General features: G+C 34.8%; 1 long non-coding RNA gene across 1 annotated transcript; it reads left to right on the forward strand.

The window, feature by feature from the left end:
• Nucleotides 1-375: 375 nt before the first annotated feature.
• Nucleotides 376-26,396, forward strand: LOC106666086. Its single transcript, XR_001340383.1, has 3 exons — nucleotides 376-575; nucleotides 23,185-23,285; nucleotides 26,135-26,396. It is a non-coding gene; the product is annotated as an uncharacterized LOC106666086 (long non-coding RNA).
• The last annotated feature ends 1,408 nt before the right edge of the window (nucleotides 26,397-27,804 follow it).

Consider the following 27,804-nt stretch of genomic DNA (forward strand, 5'->3'; position numbering starts at 1 on the left):
GGTGACTGGCGATAAGTGTCGAAAATTTCAGGTGTTTCTACTCACCATATGCAACAAAAAAACTTCCTATAAACCCCTGTCCAAATCTCAACGGTAAAGAATTAATTTAAGGTTTTGGTTTTTTTTTTCAACTTAGGTCCACTAAATTGCTTACAACTTCAGAATTACTGACTGTAGAAAAATCTGATATGTGCCATCTGAAAGAACGTTAAATTTGCTGTAAGTAACCTATTTACATTGCACAATTGATGGAAAAATTCAGCACGAAAAATTCAGAAAAAAGAAAAATGTTGAAATTTGTGAATTTCTTTAAAATATTGGATTGGTAACTGTTAATAACTACAAACTCACTTTTTTCGATGGCGCAAGGCCAAGGTGTTCGTTGATACCGGATGTTGGATTGATGTTAGAAGACAAAATTGCGGTACTGCATCGGTGGAATGGTGTTGGAATGTATAGAAAAGTTAGGGGTACAAGGCATACAGAATGGGGCCAAGAATTTTCCCTTGTGGGACTCCGCCGTGTGTGAATCTGATATCAGAGTATTCTTTGCCGCACCTCTCTCTACATCAGCGGTGAGTTAGTTAGATAGAATTTCAGAATAAAGTAATAAGTTAAAAAAAAAATTAATTAAAAAAAAAACTAAATATATATATGCACGCTATATATATATGCATGCTGAGCTTTTACTTTCTCCTCTTTTTGAAAATCCATTTCATTTTCAATAGCATGTTTTTTAGACAAATATTGAACTATTACTGAAGTATAACAAAAATAAACATTGATAATTTTAAAACGTAACTTCCATAAACTAAGACCCACAATCTCTTTCTCTCTTAGTAAACTGAAATGTATACATTTCTTGTACGAACGCATGAATTACGTTTAAAAATATAAAGTAGCAGTGGGAAATAATTTATAGTTTTAGCTGGTTACGTTTTAGCCAGGACAAGTCAAAACCTTTGAGTCATTCAAGTGAAAACAATTACACGGGTAATTCAAACATTTGCTCGCAAGTTTGCTCAACGAGTTCTTCGCGTGTTTTTGCCTCTTTTGCCTTGTCAGATTTTCTCGCACTTTTTCGAAATGGATTGTTGTAATTGACGATTGAATAATGAGCGGTGTTACGCCTTTTGAGAGTTTTGCTAGGCTAATGGTACGAATGTCCCCCCACAGGTCCTATAATAACTGTCAGTGCCGCGCGTTCTAATTGGCCCTCGAAGCCGAAGAGGAGCGAATTCAAAATTTAAATTATAGGTCTAATTTCGCCGGAAGACATACCAATCCAAGGACGTCGTTTTAAAAGGCATTCTTGTTACTTCATCAGTTCCAAAATAAACCGACATCCGACAGACTATGAAAATGTCTTAAACACAAAAACAAATATATGATTACATGAAGTAATCCTAAGGGAAAAACCCATTTCATCAATTTACACACTTGAATTTTGATGTTTGTATTAAAGGTGAAATAAAAACAAAAACTACTTTAACACTCCGAGAAATACACTAAAAAAATTAAAGCAGACGTTAAACAGTGGATCCCGCTGACTAAGCATTCAAGAAAAGAAGATTTTTATCTACTCACAAGGCTTAGAATTGGGCACACACGAATTACCAGTGGATTTCTAATCTCACGGAACCTCTGCCCTTGTGTTTAACATGCTGAGTTGTAATCACGGTTAAAGACATACTATTGGTCTGTAAGAAAATCCAAAGGGCAGGTTTCAGCAGAACCTTTGGATCCTCATAGTACGAAATATTTAGTCACCAAGGAAAAATAATTTCGATATTGTTCAATTTTTTGAAGGAGACAGAATTTAATGGAATAATTTGATTTGAAAAGAGTAAAAGTATAAAAGTGAGGTCTTATGGTTGAGCTAGATGTATGAGGGTACAAATTTTTATCTGCATCTATCTTAATTCTTTCTATATTTATCATCCTCTGTCTATCTGTCGGTTTCTACATCTTTCTTTCTTTATCATCTCTTTTTCTCCCTCTCTCTCACCTTCCCTCCTTCTCTCTATCTCTGTCTATATATATCTTATTTTATTACCATCTCCGTCGCTATTTCTCTATTTATATTTTTTGTTTAATGTACAGCATATCATTGTATCTTATCACTTTTGACTGCTTCACTCCTATCACAAAGTCTCAATTTATAAAATAATACAACTATCTCAACTACTTACTCTTTCACTCATTTACTCTTTCTCTCTGTATCGCTCACTCTCTTACTCCCATTCTCGTTCTTTCTCTTACTCTATTGATCTTTATCTATTCTTTTATCTTCTATATTTATTTATCTCTGCCTCTCTCTCATCCTCTATTGGATTGTAAGAGAAGTCCAACAGTCCTAATTCTGCTCTCAATCAATCTATCTCTCAAGGCGGATTTTTTCTCTCGCATTCTTTCTCTCCTTTATTTTTAAACATATCTACATATCGTACTATTATTTCATTTTCATTTGTATACGTTCGCATCCTTGTCTGTTTTTCCATTCTCTCTCTCTTTCTTTTCCTCTTCTTTCTCTCTCTCTCTCTCTCACACGCACTCACTACCTCACTCGTTCCCTCTTTAATTGTGCAAGTGCGCCACCAGTAAGACCTTGTCTTTGATATTCACAAGCATGCTAAATATGCTATTGTGTTATTACGTACATTATTCTGAATCTACCAGAACGACCTTTTGTGATGATAGTAGAAAACGATAATTTTCGAGATGCTAATGAGATAAATTTTTTGAGATGCCTCTTGTATAAGCGAACGTGTTCTGGATTCATAGGTTTTGCGAGTATATAATTTTGTTTGTAAATGCAAAAGATAAATAGGTAAGCATGGCTCGATGATGAAAAAAGTGGCCCGACAGAAATACAATAATGAAAATTCAGAAATCAGAAAGTATTTCTACTCACTCAAAGTGTTTGTTTTCTGCGTAAGTATGCCATTCTTGCGTGTCGTATTGAGAGTGCCAGTGAGATATACTTTGATTGAATGTACAAAATATATTTTTTGCATTGTATAAATTCACTTTTTTCCACATCCTACATGTATTTGTTAAATTTAAAAAATGTTTGTAAATCCCAGGCGCTGAAGATGATCTCAATAAAGATCGAAACGTTGGCACGATAAAGAAAATGTTTTTCTGAAACCTACATCACACCAGACCGCATCTCACGATTTCTGAATAATCATGGTCACTAATCACCACACATTGATGAAATTCAATTTTGTTCAAATTTTGTTACCTTTTTTATATTTTCTTTTCAAGCATAACTTGTTTCTTGTTTTCGTATTATTTTGTGAACACTTCCACGTGGAAGATGAACCAAAGCTTAACATTAGTCGACCGGTTCTGTTGACAATAAATTTCTATCAATGCGAAAATAGCTTCTTCGCGTCACAAATTTTATCGATTATAAAACACCCGATTATCTCAGTTTACGGGAATAATTTTAATGTCCGTTAACTCGATAACTATTTTACTTGATGGATCTGGTGAAGTTAGACCACTTTTATACGGTTTAGTACAGGGTCTCAGTTTTTGACATGATGCTAGCCTTAAATATCATCTATACTCTCAACTTATTCCAAAGCATGAGCTGTCATACATAAGGCTTCAGAACCTTTTTTTTACGCCTAAACATCAACAGTGTAGTGTAAGAGCGTCGTGTTTGATTCAATTCAAAGCCGGTTCGTTTTTGTAATGAGAGTAAAGTCATTATTTGAAAAGAGCGAGGCTAGGACCTGTTATGAAATTCATAATAATAAGAGTTCATTGGAGCGCGAGTTCGGCTATATCGCCCTACAAGACATGAATATGAAAAAGGCTTGATGAATGCTTCCGCCCGGCATTCCTGTTTGTGTGTCAATGTTTGTCCAATGGTAGGCAAACACATGTTCGATCTCTATGAAGAAACTTATTTAGTAACGAAGGAAAAATAGAAAAAAAGGGAAACCGCGCTACGAGCCGGGCCACCGCCAGCTGGGCCGTGGACAGGAATGTTGCCTGGCAGGAAGTTTCAATCATTTATGCAGAACTGGCTGGATGAATCCTCCTCCTTTCCAGATACGAAAACCGTGACCGACTTCTATAGGCAGTCACGCGAACTACTTAAAATATCCCTTAACGAGTTATTAGAAGAAGGAAGAATGTACCAAAAACGTGTATTTAGTATGTTCGGCGGCGTTAGGCTTTTACTCAATTCTGATTGACTCGAATCCTGTATTTATTTCACTGTTAACCTGCCAATTTCATACCAAAGAGAGATCTTGGATTGAAGGCAATTGGAATCCTCTTTTTGTACCTGGCTATCGTAATTTGCACTCAAATATACCAGATTTACAACAACAAAAATATTGAAAATACACTTCTTTTTTGAATAATAAAAAGTTATATTCTAGGCATAATTAATAATTACAAAATAACACCTCCACTTCTAGGTCTAATATTATTCGCTCTTCTTTGAATCGGTGAAATACAAACGATATATTTTCGTTGTCGAAGACTATAATTTATATAATTTTTAGTTATTCAGGAAAGCGCGATACGTGAACACACGATACAAATTCAAAAAAGGTTGTAAAATAATAAAAACAAGATTAATATGATGATTTGAACAAATAAGCTTGCCTATGCATTCGATGGCGAGGTAGAAGAGGAGTTCAAAAGGTAGGTGCCAATATATTGACAGAGCAGTAGAGTAAACAGTAGAAAAAAAGAGATTTAATCTCAATTATTTATTTCATACAGATATAGAAAAATGATAACTAGAGAAATAATTAAATGCTAACATGTATGATTTTATAGTAGTAGAACATTACGTAAATCAATCAAAAAATAATTTATTAGCATAGAAGAATTTATTTCTCTTTTTTTCTTATTTCTTCACTTATTTCCCTCCCTCCTTTCAATCTCTGTATACCTATCATTACTTACTTAATCTCTCCGTAATTATCTTTTTGTCTATTCATTTCTACGAATGACTAATTTCAAACCTTCTCTGTGTATGTATATTTATAATTCGAACTTGCATGTTATTCATGCTATATGTTATTCATATATTTATTTATCTATTTTTTCTTTATCGCAAACGTCTCTTACTTTTCTCTCCTGCTTTTAATCTAACCATTTACATATATATTTACCTTGCTCTCACTCTCTCTCTCTCTCTCTCTTACTTTCATTATCACTCGTTTAATCAAATTATGCCACACACATTCTCTCACATTCTTTCTTACTCAGTCGGTCACCTTCTTTCAACGACCTTCTTTCTTCCTCTCTTTCTCCTTCTTCCTCTCAGTCTCTCCATCTTGCTCCCCTTTCTACGTTATATATATATAATTTTTTACTTTTGCTTGACATGCGTTGATCTACTTGTCAATCTTTTTTTCTTGCTTCTCTTTCTCCCTACCTTTCTTTTTATTATGTCCTTTCTCTCTCTCACTCTCACTTTCTGTTTATCACTAAGTCTTTCTCACTACCTGTCTTTTGTCTCTGTTTCATCCATCTTCACACACAAACGCGAGTCTCTCTCTCTCCTCCCTGTCAATCTATCTATGCATTTATCTATCTTTGTGTCCTCTCTATTTGTCTACATATGTCACTGTTTTGTTCTTCTCCTTCCCTCCCTCTCTCTCTCTCTCTCTCTCTCTCTCTGTCTCTCTATCTCTCTCTCTCTCTCTCTCTCTCTCTCTCTGTCTCGCTCTCTCTCTCTATTTCTTTCTTTCACTCTCCTCTCTCACTATCAATCTATCTATGTATTTATCTACCTTTGTGTCCTCTCTATTTGTCTACATATGTCACTCTTTTGTTCTTCTCTCTCTTTCTTTCTCTCTCTCTTCTATCTCACTATCAATCTATCTATGTATTTATCTGTCTTTGAGTCCTCTCTATTTATCTACAAATGTCACTGTTTTGTTCTTCTCTCTCTCTCTCTCTCTCTCTCTCTCTCTCTCTCTCTCTCTCTCTCTCTCTCTATCTATCTATCTATCTATCTATCTATCTATCTATCTATCTATCTATCTATCTATCTATCCATTCATCTATCTATCTGTTTATTCACTATCTTATTCATTTATCTATCTATCGAACTATCTATCTTTATATCTAATCTACGTATTTTCCCTCCATTTATCTATGTCATAGTTTTGTTCTTGTCTTTCTCTCGCCCTTTCTCTTTATCTTTCTATCTCTCTCTCACTATCTCAACTCCTCTCCTTTTCTTCCTGTTTCTCTCATTCATCCATCTCATATTACCTGTCATTTCTCTTTTTATCGTTTTTATAAATTATATGTGTTTATTTTTCTTTATATCTCTTATATCTCTCATCCATTCACTTTCTGTTCAGAATAATTTGCACTTATGTAGGTAGCTATGACCCTTAATATCATGTTAGCTGTAATATATTTATACATATCTGTAGATACATAGCGGGAGATCATCGGATAGGTGTATGTTAAAATATAATAATTGAGGGGTTAAGTTAAATATTGAATTTGAACACAGCAACAAAAAAGATTTATTTTTGAAAAAAGAAATCCGGTACTATTCAAAGTACATATCAATATCGTTGGGCAGGAAATTGCCTAATTTAATTTCAATCCGCGGGAGAGGGCCACGTGCCTCGGTGAATTTTATTTTTCTTCGTTTCTTCTATCCATTCCTGGGATCCGTCTGCCTTCTCATTTATCACCCAACCGATTTTGTAGGTCTTCGTGTGATTTTGTAAGTTCAAACGGAAGGATTCATGTCCACCGTGAGTACGCTATGGAATGCGGCGTCTTTCGGAAAGAGGACACGGGTCTCGAATTAAAAAGACAAAATTCATTTCCTCTTCTCTTTTTTCTCTCTTTCTGTCGTCCTTTCTTAGAAACGATTTCGTAATTCCTAAATAACAAGTAGGTACGTGTGACGCATTCCGTTTATTGTTAGACCGCCGACGCGTAGAAAAGGAGGCGAGAGGCCTAAGATGAACTCGTTCTTTTGAATACCCCAAGGACGTTTTCAAAAAAGCAATCTCGCAGCTCTAGCCCGCCGATAAATTTCATTTAAGGTAACTTTCTCACGAGCATTGAGACGATGCGACAACTGTAACAAAATCCAACTCGGAACAAAAATACTGACGGCCGCCTGCAAATTTTGGTAAAAAGATCTAAATTGGATAAAAATCGGCCTAAGAATTTGAAGAGAAATGCGCATTTTCTCACAAGAACCAAAATATGTCAGGCTAACGCTGATGAAAAGGCGTAAAAAGGCTGTGTTTCAAATATAGTAATACCAATTCATAAAGTAAGTACCAAGTCGACAGCTTAAAAAAATTAATTATCCCATAATTTTAAAAAAATAATATAAATCTTTTTGTATATATAATCCAGTTGGTAAAGTTAAAAATATGAAATTCAGTAGCAGGTGTGGCGGATTGTAGACGGACTTTAAAGTTTAGATGACTTATCTACTCTAGAATGCATGATATCTATTCTAATCATGTAAAAAAATTAATTTCTTCTGTAGAAGAAGAATTAGAAGTTATTTCATATTTACTTTTAAGGAAAACGTGATGTGTTAAGGGTTGCCTGGTAATGAACCTGTGTTTAGTCAGTCCGGTCTGCCAACGCACTAGTAACGAGGTAGGCAGACCAGGATGACTACAGGTCCTTATCAAGTATGATAAAAACCATACTAAATCAGGATGTCCCAAAGTATTGAATTTATGACACCTCAGGAGATAAGGTGTAATAAGTATTGTTATACGAAATTGTCTAACAATGAAACATCAACGGCCGAAAAGCGATGCCTTCCGAATATTAATTTGCCGGCGTCCGACGCAATCAGATGTTTACCTTGGATACCATCTCAGCCACCGTTTATAGCCCGTGAGTATTTTAAATCCGTAGATGGCCCAACAATGAATCTGGCTCCATTCATTTGTTCCTAGCATCACCATTATCAATAGTCGATGGTTCACTTGTCTCTTACTAATGGCCATTCGATGAACATCGATTGTGTATTAATATCTTTCATTAATCGGTCCTCACGACTCGACAATTATAAATGTTCGGTTAAAAGGGACCGTTTGCATTTAACAAGTATATACCATATTTCATAATATCTGTCGCATAAATTATTTAAATATGCAAATAACCAACACAAAATATTTTTTTTTCCTCCCACCCGCTATTCAAGTAAAGGTTTTGTAGAAATCACATCATTCCCTCATTATTTGTCTCAATCTTTCTCTCATTTGCACTATGGCGTTGTTTTTTCTCTCGTACCCTTTTTCTACCTTTATCTCTATATATATGTATGTTTATGGCACTATTACTTCTTTTTTATTAATAATATACGTTCGTATTTTTGCCTGACTTTCAATCTCTCTCACTCAGTTTCTAGCTTATTCTTTATATCGTACTGCCCCCCCACCCTCTCATTCTCACACACCCTCACTCTCTTTCTCTTTTTTCTGTACCAAGATATCATTTTTCTCCCCACAATCTCTCTCTCTCTCTCTTTTTACATATTTCTCTACTATTTTCTACACTTCTCTACTTTTTACTGTTCTTACTATTTCTCCCTATGTCTGTGTTTCTCTCTCTCTCTCTCTCTCTCTCTCTCTCTCTCTCTCTCTCTCTCTTTCTCTTTCTCTTTACATATTTCTGTACTATTTTCTACACTTCTCTACTTTTTACTGTTCTTACTATTTCTCCCTATGTCTGTGTTTCTCTCTCTCTCTCTCTCTCTCTCTCTCTCTTACCTATCCTGTAAGTAGTTATTTATTTTTCTAACGTCTTTTTCTCCCATCTTTCTTTTTTTGTTTTCTGTTTCAATTCTATCTCTTTTTCAGTTCAAAAACAACACAAAACACAAAATCACGATGTTCCTACTCTTCCTCTTTCTGTTTGTATGTCATTCTCTCTCTCACTTTCTCTGCTCATACATGTAATTCGCACGCACTCTTACATTCTCATTGACTTCACTTTTTTCTAATTCTTCTCGAATCTTTCTCTCTCTCTTTTTGTCTGTCTGTCTGTCTCTCTCTCTCTCTCTCTCTCTCTCTCTCTCTCTCTCTCTCTATCTCTTTCTCCATCTTTCTATCTATCGACCTTTACATTTCTCTCTCATAACACACGCATAACCAACACTTACATATAAGCACACATAATCTCTCACTCTTTTTGGATTTTTCTCGTTTATCATATGCCTCTTTGGATATTTTACCCCATTCTTATTCTATCTATTTAACTACTGTTTGTGTGTGTCATATTATCTTTTTAATCTCTTACTATTAATATTAGTCTCTCATGCAGTCATTTTGAATTTTTTTATCCTTAACCTGTTTATCCTCGCTATCAAATTAAGTTACTATTCGGTACTGATTTTATCTTAACGGCCTAAAAGCTTTTATTCGTTTCTCGTGTTAACATTTTTTAGCATAACGATTCATTATCTTTAAATATATGCTTCTCATCAACAGGAAAGTTCGGTCAATTAATGCAGGTCTCTCTTACTTTTCTAATTACAAAAAAATTGTACAATTGAATTTTATGTTTTAACACGTGCTAATTTCATAAATATACATGGTATTACCTACTGAAAAACCGACATTTGCCAATTAAATTGTAATATGGCGTTAAATCAGCGAGAAATGTGTTGCTTTTGAGTGGAACGTCAATCCCCATTGTGAGCTAAGTGACAAACTGCATCCTATTCACCTCGGGGCTTTTTTTACTCACTTTTCTGGAGAACGATCAACTCAACAAAGAAAGAATGGAAATAATCTCATTGTAAAAGAGTGACTTTTTGTGAGGTTTTCCTCCACAGGTCGTTTTCAATTATGTTATTGAATCGGAGTGACAAGTCATTTACGAGTGTATTTTGTATACTTTATTTAGCCCCTCGACCTTTTACAAGTTATTTTCGAAATTTAATAAATAATATAAATATCTATCTGATGGTCGGTTCTTCCAAATTGAAATGATACGTTTTAGGGAAGGTTAATGCTATTGAAAAAGAAAGATAATAGGGAAAAACGTTAAAAACAATGGAACAATGGAGAGTAGAGGTGAGGAGAAACATTGAGAAGGATAAAAAAACAAACAAGGCATGCAATTCTGACACTCTACTTCATTCTCATCCCCTCAATCTATGCATGGATCTGCCTCCTTATCTTCTTTCTTATTCTCTTCTTTTTCAAGCATACACATTCCAGAACCTATCTCTCGCTTTCTCTCTTTCTCTCTCTCTCTCTCTCTCTCTCTCTATCTATCTATCTATCTATCTCTCTTTTTCTTTTTTCCCTCTCACCCTTTCTCTCTCTCCCTCTCTCTCTCTCTCTCTCTCTCTCTCTCTCTCTCTCTCTCTCTTTTGGCTTTTTATTTATCTTTTTCTTTCTATCTATTTTTCACCCTTTATATTTAATTTACATCACACTGTTTTCTTCCTCACTACCAATGCATGAATCTCGCTCTAACCCTCTTACTTCGGTTTTGACTGACGATTTATTTAGATAATTTTTTAATTCTTTTTTATTATCTCCTTAATATTTATATATTTATGTACTGTACATCATGCACGCTAACTCACTAACATTGCTCTCTTCTCTCTCTCACTCTCTCTCACTCTCTCTCTCTCTCATTTGCTCTCCCGCTCACCCTGTTTCTGTTGGTATTCCTCACTATTGTCCGTCTCCTCCCTCTTTCTCTTTCCGCTCTCCCATTCGCCCTGTTTTTGCTGGTACTTCTAACTATTGTTTCTCTCTCCTCCCTCTCGCTCTCTCACCCACTCACTTACGCTCTCTCTCTCTCTCCTCCCATTCTCCTTTTTTTTCTCTACCTCTAACCATTTAGTATTTATATATGTGTATATGTGTACAGTAAAAAAGTTATATTTGTATTATTATACATGTTTTTTATTTGGAATTATGTAACCTTTCTTTGTATGTAAGATTGTTCGTTAAATGTACGAAAGGTCGATGAGACCTAATTTTGCGGGCTTTTATAAATAAATATAATAAACCTCCCTCTCCTCTCTCACTCACACACTCACTTTCTCCTTCTCTCCTTCTTCCTCTTTCTCTCTGCCTTTCTCTCCCTCCAGTTCTTCCAATTAGATACGTTACGAACTCCAAGTGTAATACGTTTACAAAATCAGTCAATAAATGTTATTTTTGAAAACAAAAAATTTTTCTCAACCAGATTGACAGTCTTTTACTTTAATTTCAACAAAACAAACAATTTCTTTTCATTTTTTCCTCACAGGATTAAGCGCTATAATAAAAGGACGGCGTGTAAAAATTAATAACTAATCCAAATCGGAAAACTACTCCAAGTGCAACGTTGCCTTGAGGGTTTAGTTTCCCGGAGCGCCGTGAAATGGGTGAAGTTGCATCCACGCCCGACCGCTTTTATGTTGAAATTTCAGAATTCTCTTGACCTTTTAATTGTCAAGTTGTCATTATATTGATAAGATAATGGACTAAAAGATCGAGCAGGTAAAATTTTACCTTTTTAATTTTAAAAGAACAAAAACAGTATCTATATTATAGATGCCCCTTCAAAAACATTGGGTCTTCTCTTGTACAACTGTGTACTTCGAAATATGTGGATGAAGATAGTACAGATAGATAATGCAAAACAAACTTTTGGCCCATACAAAAAAAAGTGTTATTTACATTAATATTCTATTCATTGATAATTAATTAAGTATTGGAAAATAATAAGTACATCCAGAATATATTGGCCTAAAAATATATGTGTTGGCCCATCACAATTAAAAGTTCCAAATTTCAAACGAATAAGGAAACCTCCAAATACGATTCGTCGTGGATGGGTCAGCTGGAGACTTTAAGAAAGAGGGAAGTGATTGGAAGGATCATCAGTCGCCATTTTGCTCGGGCTTTGAGTGGATCGTTGTTAAACTGTAATTAGTAGTAATAAGTAGAAAATATTTAAATTTTTGAGACAAAAGATTTTGGAAGGTGTTTCATCGACTATTTGAAAGTATTCAATGTATAAATATTAAGAACGATTTTATTTTGAGTATTTAATTTGAAAGGGCTCAAAAGGTTACTTGAGATTTTACCTCATATCAAATTGTAAGTTATTTACTTTTTTATTGTATATCTTTAATTATTTTCATGAAACATTGGAATCAAATTTTAATTTTAACAATAAATTAAACTTTTTTTTGTGAAGTTATTTTATTTTTTCTCTCATTTTAATAAAAAAATTTAATAACGTCACATATGGTTTGCTAAAAAAGAGTGTAAGAAATATGGCCCCCGCTTGTTTATAGCGAAAATGAAAGGAGTTATATTGTTATAAATGCGTATATAAATTTTAAAAAATGTATAAATAATAAAGGAAGAGGAAACTTCTTTTAAAAAATGTATAAATAAACTTAAAAAATGTGTAAATAAAATCTAAAAGAAATGTATAAATAAAATTAAAACATGTATAAATAAAACATGACCTTATTAGATCAAACAAAATGTAACTTGACGTTGTAAACATTGTTTTTTTTTACTATATGGCCACAATAAAACACTTATTATTATTATTATTATTATTATCACCTTTGGGATATCTAAACTATATATATATTATGCAGGGTGGGCGGCCAAGACCCGAGGGGTTAAATGCCTGGGTAGACTCGTACCCCATCCCTAAAAGGTCCGGGACTTGGTAGGCTCACGTGTCCTGCATAAACCTCTTGGACTAACCCCAAGATTTTGGACCAATTTATCTCCTCTCCTTCAAAAATTTCAAATCTAGATCTAGCATACCTATCACACTCTGCGAGGTAGTGCCTTGCCGTTTCTTTTTTTATTTCGCAGAAGCGGCAAAAGAGAAGCGGGGGGGTAGGATACCCATTACGAAGAGGCGTCTTCTCAGTGGGCATCATATATCTAAACTAACACAAGGTAAGGGAAGACCACGGATGCAGGAACAACTATTTCAAGGAAATCTTGTTTGGTCTTATTAGGTCAATAGAATATTAAATATTATATTAAATATAAAATATTAGATATTTGCACGAGCTTACTTGTCAATCTAGGAACCAAAAATTATTTTAGGTTCCTAATTTAATTTTTTTAAAGTTAATTTTCCGCCGTTTTGTTCATAAATTTCAAGGATATTATATGTCGGTCGAAACATTTTGTTAAAGTAGGGTAATAAAATAATAAGCTGGATTGTATTAAATAAGATTAGTCGTATAAAAAGTTACAAAAACGAAAAGACGCTTCCAGTAAAGTAGGCCAAAAACATTTTAAATAAAAACTGGGATTTGTTTTCAACACCCTTAAACAACAAAACCCTTAAAAACGAATTTTCATAACAAACAACAAAATTGCCTTTTTTCGTTGGATTAATCCGGCAAAAAAATTTTTTTTATCGAGTTCCGGTGTTGCACTTAAAAATTCTTAACTTCTATAATTTTTATCCAATGTTATTACAATGGTTGGAAAGCAGGATTTATTTTCTTTGAACCTTTAACAATCTAACTTCTTGAACAACAAGACTTTTGCTTTCTATGTGATAATGAATGTGAAAAATGAGGATGAAACCATGGATTAATCCAACGTCTTAAATGGTGTTTAAAACAAACACGATTTTTTAATAAAAAGGTTTTAGGCCAACTTTACTGGAAGCTTCTTGTCGTTTTTTTAACATCTACTCCAATTTATTACATCCTCCTTATTATTTTAGAACCCTGCTTAACAAAGTGATTCGACTAAGGGAGGACAAAAAAGTAGAAAGTTAAGGTTAAAAAATTTAAATGAGAAAGCTAAAATCCTTTCGGACCTGAAATAATGTCAATCCATTTTTTTAAATATATTATTTGGCTTACTTTAATGTAAGTGTGTTTTCGTTTTTGTAAATGTTTATATATGTAATCTCATTTAATGCTATCCTGCATATTATTTTCTTAACTAAGATAAAAAACAAATCGCCTGATATATACAAAACTTGAAATATATCCGTAAGAAAGGCAGAAAATCAATTTTAAGAAACCTATTTAAAATACCTGCAAAATTTTTTCAGCTCCTTGGGCTCCTTGAAAAAATGGCTGGACACATTTCTAATATATTTAGGTTTAAAATAACCAAAAAAGTTTCCTTAAAATCAGTAGTCATATAATTTTATTAAAAAATTCATATAATTTTATTAAAAAATGATTATTGGTTAATGATTACAATTTGAAAATTAAACATCTGCTATGAAATTTGGGTGGAGGTGGAAATTTACTCCCTTAGCCTAATGTGACTGGATTTAGGAAAAACACATTAGAATTATTATAAGCAGTGAATAAATTATAACACACATGCAAAATAAGGAACGCAAATGGAAAAAGACATAGAAAATAGTCAAAAGTAAGAAAAAAAGCTGTAAAGTTCAAATATCAAGTATGATAAACGGTGGTCAGTCTTTAAGGAAATTTGGCGAGATAAATAAATGGACGATGGAGATAAAGGTGCCTGCTAAGCGTGCCGCGACCGGCTCAAGGATTGATCAGATCACCCGCTATCGAGGAGTGGGAGTAAAAAAGCGAAACGGTTACGGATACACGGGGCAAAAAAGAAAGGATCGCAATCCAACAATTAACCAAATTATATTTAACGCATATAAGTAGTTATCCCGGGGCGGAGAGTCGTGGGAAAAGAGCCGGGCAGGGTCAGTGTCAAGGGCAAGGAGGGAGGCCTGGAGAGGGACGGGCGGGCCTCAGTCGCGAAGAAGAGGGGCCGGGAGCAGAGCTTTCTCACTTGAGACCAGACAATATTAGACCGGGGAAGGCACCTACGGCAATGAATGGAATGCCCTAGCCCACTAGCCTACTGCAGAGCCTAGACCTTACCGGCCAAACCACTCCTAGACAAGAGCGATGCCGCTACGAAATCATAGACCTCCCGCCAGACCTATTATTAGAACACTTTCCTCTCTTTTTATTCATTCTTTACAAAGAGAACCTCTGTTCCTATCGCTATTACCTACCTTTTTTTAAATGTTTTTTTGTTGGTTTATTTGAAAAAATTGTTTTAAGAAAGTACCATTTACCTTTAATGAAGTCATTGCATGGACTTCGTGAGAATGATTATGCTACAAGTAACTATTTCATGACGAGGCAACATTACCTACGTAACTTTCATGCTGTATTTCTTTATTTTACCAAATCATAAAGTCCTAATAATTAAATATAATTAACTCGTGGATTACAACTACACTACCTAACCAAACTACAGCATACTACGTTAGCGACAATGGCTGAAACTGTTTACACTCGCATTAAAATAGAAAGAAGACCCAAGCCAAAGTTAAATAGATAAGAAGAGAAATCCGTGATCCGTCAAAGGAATAAATGTGTTGCGTCCTTTAGCAAGTGCAAACAATTTTTTAATTAGATCTCACATTCTCGAGGACCATTAAATCTCTTCCAAAGATGGGTATTGGTGGAAGAAAATCCAACAAATGAATTCCCTCTACAAGAGCCCAGAATGTCTCTCCTTAGGGGACTTTGTGTGGAAGGACGTTTCACAACTACGAAGGATGGTACAGACAGTGAGTACTGTCGAACAATATCATTTTACCATTAACAGAGGAAAGGTGTAGGAATTATTAGTTTTGCTCATGGCTTCAGAAGATTTTCTCGTGTAAAATATCTCCCGAAGAATGAACAGCAAGAATACCACCCCTTTTACGTGAAAAGGTACCAGAGTGTATTAGTTCTTTTTTGGTTTGTACGATTTGTCCAAACACAAAAAAAAACTACATTTACTATTCTACATCATCAAATACTTCAATGGATGTCGCCCTTGCCTCATGTTAAATATTTATTACAATTAATTAAGGTTTTTAGTTGAGATAAAAAAAGTCAATGGCACGAGCGCGATTCGAACCCACGATCTTCGGATTGATACGCGACTGCTCTACCACTTGAGCTATCGTGACCTCGATCCACTCGGACACTAATTCCCATCTCAACCTCACCTTTTGAATTTTCCCTCCTTTAAATATTTATGCACGAAAATGCGCCCTGTCGCTTTTCTCGACTAAGAAAAGAAGGTGGAAATGGGTCGTACAAGTTTTGCAGTGGCCCACGCTCTCTTCATGATGATGAGAAGGAGGAAGAGGAGGATAATAAGAAGCGTGGGTTTGGTATTCCTTAAGCACAGTACTGTTCCTAGTTCCTTAGTTTAGTTAAAATGACTCTATCCTTCTTTTAAGATGTAATTCCATTTTCCGTCATTCTGCTATTCTTCTTCTTGCTGCCGTAGGTTTCGTCTCCAGTGATTGATTCCTTTTCGTACATAATATGGTTGGCAGTTTCTTCTTCTGCATAACCCCTAAATCGGGTTATCATTGAATATATCCATGTGTACGTAAATATATAGGTAGCGCTCACCGGTGTTATATACTCTGTAAATATCGTAATTTGTTTGGCTGTTTTTAACTATGAGTTCACTATTTCTGACACTTCTGGAGATAAAACACTTTTTGGCTGATTCTTGGATGAAGGAGTCTGTGTTTGATCTTTTTACTCTCAGTATAGGTCCTGACCTAGAATTTGTTTGTGCCATGGAACCCAGGATGTTATCAGGTTGTTGTGTTTTCTTGGTTTTGGAGTTTTGGACCCATTCAAAGATTGATAAATAACAAGCATATGATCTTTTTACATGTTAATGGTTCTAGAGCCTCATGGCCAAAAAATGACATCCTTTAGTTATGTGGGACACTCGAGCAACCTTTCTCTACATGATGGACCCATTCGGCTTTGTTCGACAATGCTGTCTGTCTGTCAACCACGTATATCCTAATATTAGCCAGCAAAAATGTAATAACATAAATTAAATTGAGTGTTATTACAGATTTATTATCATTATTACTTCTTATTCATTGTAATTACATAAAATTTTGTTAGTTATTTTCATTTTTAATTTTATGTTTCAATAATTGCTTATTTTTAAATCAAAGAGAAATTATATGATATTGTTACAGGACTGTGCTGCTCATTTTTTATATATATTTCAAGGTATAGGTAATTTTAGATTCCCAGAAACAATAGGCTCTTTTTTCGTATTTCGAGATTTTTCAAGGAAGCCAGTCTTCTCCGCAATAGAAAAAATATCCAGACGCTTATTACAACTTTTTAACTCGCTAATGGTCACTGAGGAATGTCAAGTAGAAGTGACTTTTTTGGAATATGAAAAATCAGAAAGCTACTGGAAAAGGAAAAAGTCTAAAAAATTATTTGGCTGGACGGATGGGGGGTTATGATATTTCCGATAACGTAAATTAATATGATGTGCATATTTTTTTACCATTGTTTTATTATAAAGATTTAGTAAGTGTAAAGCATTTGTATCTGATTTTAATTTTTTTTTTTAATTTTAGTATCCAACTATAAGGATTATATATAGGTTTTGGATTATAACTTAGATTTTTTAAAGACATTTCCGTAAATACCCAACCCCCACTTGAATGTACTAATCTGACGTTTTTATTCCACCGAGGAATCAACAACAAACACGAGTTAATTTCCAAAGCTTTTATCTGAGATAAGCCGATCTGTGGGGTACGTCCTGGACGGACGGACGGGGGAAAAATAAATAAAAAAAATCAACCAAAGGGTGCTGTAAATAAGAAATATCTGTGAAGCGGCGATAAATCAGAATCCGTAGAGTCTGTAATCACGGCCGGTGGAATGCACTGGGCGGGATGAGGACATTTAGCTTGTTAACTGCGGGCTCAACGCGCCCCCGCAACACCCTTGAAGTACTTGCCATTTAGGTATAAAAATGGTATCAGCTTTTCCATTATCTTACGGCAAAATTTTTAAATCTGAAAACGAAACAAAACGGCATTCAAAATTAGCCTAATTTGTCATCCTCTGCATATCAGAAATGACCACATTGGGTCAAAACTCACCCACTGATTTTAGAATTTTATAACTACATACTAAAAAATAATGATTGGCCAAAAGTCCACTTATTCAAATTGCACTTAAAAACTTTCTACCTTATCTATTTCTCTATTCTCTCTCTCACTCTCTCTCTCTCTCTCTCTCTCTCTCTCTCTCTCTCTCTATCTATCTATCTTCCCCTCCTCTCTCTCTCGCTCTCTGTACCTCTATATCTCTACTGTTTCGATTTTCAACTTTAAATTTATTTTTTCTATGCGTTTGTTCTTTATTTTTTTTAAATTTTATTATCAATAATTACTCTCTTACTGGACATATAAAATGATCCCTCCTCTCTTAATATTTTCGATATCTCAAACACCACTTATGTGGTAGAGAGATCCAAGAGACCTAACTTTGCGTAATGAAATAAGGCATTATCAATCAAACAATCTCTTTCTCAATTCATAGATTTATACATTTTTTGTATAGACACAAAAACACTTTCTTTTCTCACTATCTCTTTCTCAGTTAATATATTTATCTAGCTATGTAACTATCTCTTGTCTAAATCTCTATTCTACTTTGTCTCAATCTTCATCTTTAATGTCTATTTTTTTCTATGGTTTTGAACTTTCTTGAAATTTCTTTTTCTTTTTCTTATCTATGGCCATATAATATCTTACCTATGCACAATGCACATGTAAGTTGACCTCTCTCTCATTTGCTCTTGCGTACTATTCTCCTCTCCCTCTCTCTTTTGTCTCTCTCTCTCTCTCTCTCTCAAGTTTGACAAGAACTGGTATAGATACTGCAGGTTACGCAATAAAAATAACAACCTTATAAGAAATAAACGACATCAAAATAAAGCCTTATGTCAAAATATCCTAAAGACTTCGTGAAAATTATAAATAAACAAATAAATTTAAACCATTGGTGCAAATAAAAGATTAGGCGCCTTTTATAACAACTCTTTATACCGCCCATCTAGAAAAATTCATTTTTAAAAATTAAAAAAAGTAGAAATTATTAAAAAAGTAAATACCATAAATTCAAAAACACTGGACCAGATGATATACTCATTTCATTGCTGAGATCAATTAACCTATCCTGTAATGTAGTTAATTGGTTTAGATCTAATAATTAAACAATTATTCTAATTGGGTATTTACCAATCTTGGGCCCTCAAGGTTCAACGCAATCGGCTTTACTGTTTATCCTTAAAAAAATTACTAACTGCCTCTTTTGTGTGTAGGTCGATGACCTGAATATTAGTATGAAAAATCACAATTATCAAGTATAAATGAAAGCATACTAAAACTAAATAGCGACGTAAAAACGTTTAAAAAATAGAGCGATGATCATGGTTTATCAATTAATATTAAAAGCTGTAAAACTATATTATTAGAACATCACCAACATTTTGCAAATTTAAAGAAAGATAATATTGTAGATATCAAAATGGATGATAGTATATTAATTTTAAACAACGAAATAAAAATTCTAGGCTTAGTAATAGATAAGTATTTAACTGGAATACACATATTGATAAGTTTGTAGCAAAATACATTCAATTGTGTAACAATTAAAAATAACTATTTAATATTAATAATACATACATGAAGCTAAAGATTTTTAATGCACTAATGCTTCAAAACATAACTTATACCCTTGCAGTAATTTCTTTCTACTAAAAATCTTCATAAGTTACATGTAATTATAAATATGTGTATTCGCTATAACTATGATTCTAGAATTTATGACAAATGCTATAGTTTATCCATTTTAAAAATTTATTATTTATTAAAATGAAAAATTTGACTATTTTCATAACACCATTATACCTATTTGATATTGTTTCTCATTTTAAAGTTAAAAAAAAAATTAGTTTTAAACGTCCTCTAATTGCATTTAAAATGCCGTTGTGTCGTACCCACTACTTTTATAATTCATTCTTTCCTAAACCTATAAAACTTTACAACAATTTATCCAATCATGTAAATCTAAACATATTTATAAGAAACATCTAAAATGCTTTTCTCTCGTGAGATTACGTTCAGTCATGCTCTGTACAACATCAATAATATTTAAAAATATAGGTATACAGGATAAAAATTATATTTGTATTATACGTATTTTGCATTTTTAATTATGTAAATTTTATTTGTATGTACGAATGCTCGTCAAATGTAAGAAAGGTCCATGACACTTAATTTTAACTCTCTCTCTCTCTCTCTCGCTCTCACACACACACACACACACACACACACACACACACACACACACACACACACACACACACACATACACATACACACTTTAAAACAAAAAGATTTTATGTATGTTATATTCATGTACAAATACACAAATACAAATTCACACTTTATAAATGCTCCTTTATATGCAAGGTCTTCTGCGTTGGTAATTTGTAGTTTAAGAATTAAAGTTGTTGAGGACAGAGTCCGATGATAAGGTTTTTATCTTTGAAGTAAATAATGATGTGGAATGCAGTGAGATAGTTCGTCTTTCTTTTATTTGTCCTTCTACTTAATTAAGTGAAAGACAAACAAAAGAAAGAAGGCCTGTAAGCATTTATGTTATCTAAAATGTAATTATGTTTTTTTTAAATTTTATCATTTTATTTTGCTTTTTCTAAGTCGTGTCAAGCATTTAACAATAATTATAATCTCTCCATAAATCACGGACTTTTTTTTACGTTATGTGGTACTTTTGTTAATTTGTAATTCAACAATAAGAAAACAACTGGTCCATATGGATTTAGGCAATTGTACTGATTCATGCCAAAATTGTTATTCATGTTTAACATTTTTCAGTTTTGGGCTCCAAATAATTGCCTAATACATAGGTAAATGTAATCGAACGGCTGTTAATCACCATATTAAATAAGCATTCATGCATGGAAAGGTAAGTGGAAGAAGTTCAGTTTAGATAGCAATATCTCGGTCAGTTTGATAGGGAAAAAAAGGAATGAGCGCAACGCCTTTTTTGAACGACGTGTTTCTGAAAGGGAAAAGACCTGGATTCCCGAGCCTGTTGGGTCGCAAATCAAGTAGAGAAGACCGGTAGAATTTATGGTGGGTCAGTATCTGGTTGCCGAGCAGACCCCTTTGGGAGCTACATTCCCGGTCATCCCTACCAACTGCATTCCACTCCGTCTACACTCGCTGATCGCATTTCCTCGGTATGCGGGGGAAGAGGGATTTTCCCAAATTTCCTTTTTGGGCTGACGACTCGAGAAGTGGGTCGAATTGGGAAAATAGCTGATTTACATTTAGAAAAGTGTCGCTTTCCCATCAAGGTCGACATTTTTCTTTGTACATATTTCAAATGGTTCAACATCAGAAAACCGATAACATTATTTTATTGGAATTGGCAGAGATACTCTGAACAATTTAACTTTTGTAGTTTCTTCGTTTCTTTCAGACAGACCCATCACTGAAGTTTCGGAGAAGAGGAAGCGCTAGGGCAGACCAAACCAATGAGGATAGGAAGGACAAAAATATCAGAAACGATCAAACTACTGGCTCAACATCTAGTAGAAATCCTAGAACATAAAAATCATATTTTGTAAAAATAGCCAATAAGATTCATGTTCTCTTGTTCAACAATCTTGTAACAAAGAAGAAAAAGAGCAAGACGAAATTATAAAAACTGATAGATAGTAACCTGCCATAATAATGAAATATCAGAAAAAAAGATCCTTTGGATCAAAACCCTTGAACTTTAAACTACTAATGTCCATTTTGGAATCACAATTGTCATTCTCGATTTTTTTAAAACTTTAATGTAGTGGACTATACCCTCCGTTGATGTTCCCCTTTTTCTTTTCGGACAGTTCTCAAGTATTCTCCACCCGAAATAAGCCCACATCCTTTTCCCAATTCATCACTTCCGGAGTCCCTCATGGCTCAAGCGACTGCGTATTTTTGCAGTAACATTAACGACCTAAATCCATAAAAGATTGTTTCCTTTCAAATGTTCTACCTTTTTACTGATGACTCCCAATTTACCTTTTTCCTACGTTCTGATTTGCAAGCTTGAATTGTAAATATTTAGTAAAGTTGAACTCCTGGGCCGCTAAAAACTTAACTTGAACACCCTCTCCTCACGCTTACCCTATCCTGCATCAAAGAACACCTACACCTCATAACAGACTGGTGCACTCGCTGGCACATCAAGCTAATTTTAAAAAAAACCATAAGGTGAGGTCAGAAGACAAAACTGCCCTCCAGTGAATATAAACATTACATTGGTAATCGACCATCCAACCAGACCCGCCATCTTGGATTTTACCTACACAGCATGGAACCCCCATACTAAACTATAAAGACAACAACTGAACCGAATTTACGGATTACTCAGACGCCTACTTGAACCTAACAATATACAAAGCATATCTTCAGCATACCGTTTTGACATGAAAGCAGGCGTGCCTCAGGGTTCAATTCTGGGACCTACACTTTTTTGCATCTTTTTAAATGCTTTGCCTACTCCCAAATACTGCCAACTCGCTTTGTACGCTGACGACATCGTGCTTTAGAGTTCATCCTGGAGGATTAGTGCGATGGTAAAAAAACATTAATAACGAGCTGGAAAGAGTAAGATGGTTCTGTACTAGATGGAATTCCAAAACCATTTGTATCCTACTCACGAAGCGTAGCCTCCTGCTCTCCCACAATATATTACTCGAGGGGAAGTCGTTTAAGTGGTTAAGAACTGTGAGGTATCTAGGAATCACTCTTCATACCAAATTGAATTTTGGTGCTCGCACAAGTAATCTGGCAGGCAACGGGAAAGCGGCTATACGAACATTTTCCCTTTGCTCAGAAATAAAGTATTTATTAAACCAATGTTGCTATAAGCATGCCCAGCATGGAATTTTACCTGTAAAACAAATCTTAACAAATTACAGGTAATTCAAAATAAATTTCTGCGGCTTGCCACTGCCTCTCCCAGATATTATAGATTGACAGACCTACACGAGCGAACTAACATGAAATGGGTAGAGGAGGAAATATACGATGAGATCTGCAATTTTTTTAGGCGTATGAGTGTCTCCTCAAATCCCATTTGCAGATCCATAGGTGCAACAAATGCAAATTGGAAACATAAGTGGATCAAACACAATGTACCTGGCTTATAAACTTGTCATAGTTTCAAATTCATCGTTATAAGAATATTTATATACCTATTTATGTATTTTATTATTTATTTTATTTTTTATTTATTTATTTATTTTATTTATTTATTTTGTTTTACTTTGCCTTAAGGTATTAGCCATGCAGTTTTTATTGATGGAGAGAGGACCGAGTAAATAAGGCGCCGAGACCCGACGTTTCCCCCCCCCCGGCCACTACTCCACCATTTATTGGTAAGTTACAACAAAAGTTGATCCTGTATATCTAAAGTTATATTTTCAGATTAGATGCCTTCAGAAACCAAAATAGCAGCGCATACACTTCCTTGTTCCCTGAGGCAACGAGCGTCTCAAGAGAGTAAGGTCTGTCCGGATCGTTAGGACATCAATACCGTTTAGCAGTTTACCTCTTGCGTTTTCAAACCTTGGACATTCCATTACTATATGGTTTAAATCTTCTGGGTAGCCATGTTACACAATTGGGGGACTTCTTAAGCCCGATGCTACACATATGTGCTCCCCACACACCATGGTTGCTTCGTATTTAAGACAATACGGTGAAATAATGTCGAGGTACCCTGACCCCTTGAAACCACGGTTCTTTCGGCACCAAAGGAAATCTGCTTCTATATAGTGAGCCTCCATCAACGGAATTATGGAACTCTTGCCCATCTGAAATCCACCTATGGTTCAGTACACTCTGGCAGTCACTTTTGGTCATTGCGTAGTCGCACGGCTCACCGTCAATGACCTCTTCCTTTGCAAATCAACTTTCTCGTTTTCCTTTATTCCAGAGTGACCTTTGATCCAGCCTAGGGTAACATTTATGCCCCTGGTGAGTAAATTATTAGTTATCACTAAAATGCTGGCCGTTATGTGATCGCATTTACAGTTTACTTTTATTCTTTCTATTTTAGAGATCACACCCTTTGAATCTGTCAAAACTGCGACTTTTTGAACTCATATATTTTCTTGGACGTACTGTAATGCCTTTAACACTGCCAAGGATTCGGACGAAAATATGGAGCATTTTTCCGGAAGGGCCAATTTCTTGTTTACCCTGAGCATCGGGTCGTACAATGCAAAGCCGGCCCTATCGTTTATTAGGGAGCCGTCGGATTTATTTACTTCTCATCTACACTTTTTATATGCATTTATTTAATTCTATATATAGACTTCATCCCTCTGCTTGTGGTTTTTTTTAAGATAAATTTTTTCCCACAAACTATTATGGAATTTCTCTTAACTATTTAAATATCAAAATGATTAGTTTAAATAGTAGGAAGTCAAAGTAAAATGTCACTATCCCTACATTTTAAAATTATTGTATATATTGTTGTGCACATGTACAAATACAAATTTATTCTATTCAAAGCATATTAGAACTTAATAGTCGAACTCTGGAGTTCCGCCAAAGAATCCAATCCTCTCAATCAAAAGTCCTCCATCATATCCTCTTCCCTCCCTTTTACGTTACTTACCAAACTATTCACCCATCTCTCATCCAATTCGTGTAGGACTTGATCCTACTTTTCTTTCTCTGAATTTCTTTTCTCTATCTCCTTGGTCGGATAAGCTCCTGCCGAATTTTTATTTCAATTGTCCTTGATCTGAACTTGCCCCGGTAGCCCGTATTTATAATATTTTCCGCTGATGCTTTTCCACTGCCAAGTGTCATCCCTTATTTTCTCCCTTTTTGATTACGGAGATGTTGGGTGCATGGGTCTTACAAAAGAGCTTGAAGATAAGATGTACGTCTAATAGATATTACAATTAATTAAGGTTTTTAGTTGAGATGAAAAAATGGCAAAAAGGAGGGAAAACTAATAAGGGGGTTGAGATAGGAAGTTGATGTCCGAGTGGATCGAGGTCACGAGAGCTCAAGTGGTAGAGCAGCGGCGTTTCTAGCCGAAGATCGTGGGTTCGAATCCCGCTCGTGCCCTAAACTTTTTTTCATCTCAACTAAAAACCTTAATTAATTGTAATGATTTAATTGGTCAAGCGGACCACCAAATTAGTGAATTTAAAGGTCTAATAGATAGTTTCGTATGTTTTATCTTCGGCTCCTCAAGGATGTCCAACTTGACACAACGTGTACACCGACATTATGTGGCAATACACTTTCTACCGCAGGCTCCTTCCTTTCCTCACTCCATCCATCTTTAAGCCCTCTCTTTTTGATCACTTAGTGATTACAACTTAGCATCATAAATTTTTAACTGGCCCCCTTTTAGATTAATTCCCATAGTAAAATATTTTTATTTCGTATGTTTATGCTTTTGCAAATAGACTTATCAGGCTCGAATCTTTGTTAACACGGTGTAATTTTTTTACTTTTTAAACGGACTTTAAGTACGAGAATAAAATTTATCTTTCATTTAATTCCTGGCTGATAGTACGCTGGCTCTGATAGTACTTGAATTTAATTAGTAAAGGCAATAAAATTGAATGTTAAGAAGATAAATAATTATGTATTCGTAAGTATAAAACTATTTCAGATAATCGTATGTGATTAAAAAAAGATCATTCCTTGCAAAATACTGCAAATAGCTAAGTAACATTAAAACCTAATGCATGTAATAATCTTTTAATTAGTTCAATAAACTGGTTTATTTCACAGGTAATTAAGCCCAGAATATATATTTTGGATTCTGTTAGTTCAATTATCACGTGCCATTAAAATTCCCAGGTACGTTCCACACATATCGTTAAAGCGTTGTAAAATACCATTACAACTTTGTAAAATGCAGTCGAACTTCCAAATATGTTTAGTCATTACCTCATGGTATTGAGGTCGCTTGTTCTTGTATTTTTTGTGATGCAGCGATGAATTCAGTGCCTAATTTACGCACTCATATAAAGGGTTATATCCTGGTTGTTCCAATAATTTTCTATATTAACATGTTTCGGCGTGGAGGAGCTTGATATTGTTTATTTTTAACTTATCATTTGCATATTTTTCATTAGATTCCAAGGATATTTTATGTGGTCTGCAAAGAAACGTAACGAGACCACTCGGTCCGAGTGGATCCGTGGGAAACAGGCAACTTGTTGCTTTTAATTCCACGTTTATTCGATTTCAGGCTACCACGGTAAACAGACGAAAAAGAGGTTCAGACAAGTTAATAGGATCCTTATTCCCCCTAAGAAGGCCTACATCAAAGCGTGACTCCGGATCCAAATTAAAACCATCCCGGTGGGGAAAATAAACAAAAAGTGGTTACCAAATAAATAAAATAAAATAAAACACACAAAATAGACCATTACATAAAGACGTCCATGGACGAGATGCCGGGACATTCATTTCATGAGATCAGACTGAATATATTTCATTAATAACGGGCTTTTAAGTTTAATGTTTATTTATTTGTTTGTGTGTGTGTGTGATATTATTTAGGTTTTCATTTCTACGCTTTAAAAACAAACCAACCAAATCTACCTCGGCTGTCTTCATTTTTCAGACTTATTGAGGCTCTGTAATTTTCAACAAATTTATTAGCAAAAACAAATTAATATCTAATTTTAATTAATCTTTCAATTAATTAAGTTGTTTTTTTGCGTTATGAACTATGCATATTAGCCATGTGACAATTCATATATGTGTGTTCAAATTTAGGAGGGTTATTGTGAAAAAAGGGCCAGAGGCGACGATGGGAATCGAACCCACGACCGCGGCGTGAGAGTCTCTCATGCTAACCACTCGGCTACCGCGGTCCCCAATTAAGGTTTTTAGTTGAGAAGAAAAAGTCAGTGTCACGAGCGGGATTCGAACCTTGACCTTCGGCTAGATACGCCGCTGCTCTACCACCTGAGCTATCGTGACTTCGATCCACTTCATCTCAACTAAAAACCTTAATTAATTGAAAGATATTAATTGGTCAAGCGGACCACGAAAACTAGTGAATTTTAAAGTTAAATGAAGTATATCGTCACTAAAGCTCTCCGTGGCCATTTCATTTGTAGCCGAGAATCAAATAGATTACACGACATTTGAAAAATGGCAAAAAGGAGGGAAAATTCGAGATGTGAGGTTGAGATGGGAAGTTAGTGTTCGAGTGGATCGAAGTCACGATTGCTCAGGTGGTAGAGCAGCGGCGTATCTAGCCGAAGGTCAAGGGTTCGAATCCTGCTAGTGACACTGACTTTTTCATCTCAACTAAAAACCTTAATTAATTGAAATTTTAAATAAAGACACTATAACAATCCTATCTCTCTAAAATTCGGCTGTTATGGAATTGTTTTGGTTATTTTATAGAGTTTATTTGTACTATGACATTGTAAGTCTTCCTGTAATTAACGAAAACCACCTCTGGCTGTCCAATTTGTACAAAATTTCGATTAGCCTAGAAGGAAAGGAATAAAACGAATTCACACATACCTCTACTAAATATGGAAAATGTTTCACCAATTGTCGTTTTTCAGAGGCACAGCGCTGTTAAGAAATGATACAGATGGACGTCGTCAGGTGAGCGGGAGAGGCGCGTAGCCTTCTTCTCATGGATGCCCCACCGGCAAAAAGAGCTTTTTATTGTTTCTGTTTCATTTATCTCGGCACCGGTCGACACCCACATTTATTACCGGCCTCCCTCATTATACTTCCCGAGTGTTTTAATTCTTTTCGTCTCTTTTTCGCTAGGGGTCAAGGATGTCCTCTATACCACCGAAGTCGCCTGGCTTTGTGTAAATACCAGTGGAGATGGTAATCGAAAAAATAAGGACGAGTTATTGTTTTCGAGTTATTAGGCCGGGATCA

The sequence above is a fragment of the Cimex lectularius genome, unplaced genomic scaffold (assembly GCF_000648675.2).
Source record: "Cimex lectularius strain Harlan isolate CLEC.00 unplaced genomic scaffold, Clec_2.1 scaffold5, whole genome shotgun sequence".
NCBI lineage: Eukaryota > Metazoa > Arthropoda > Insecta > Hemiptera > Cimicidae > Cimex > Cimex lectularius.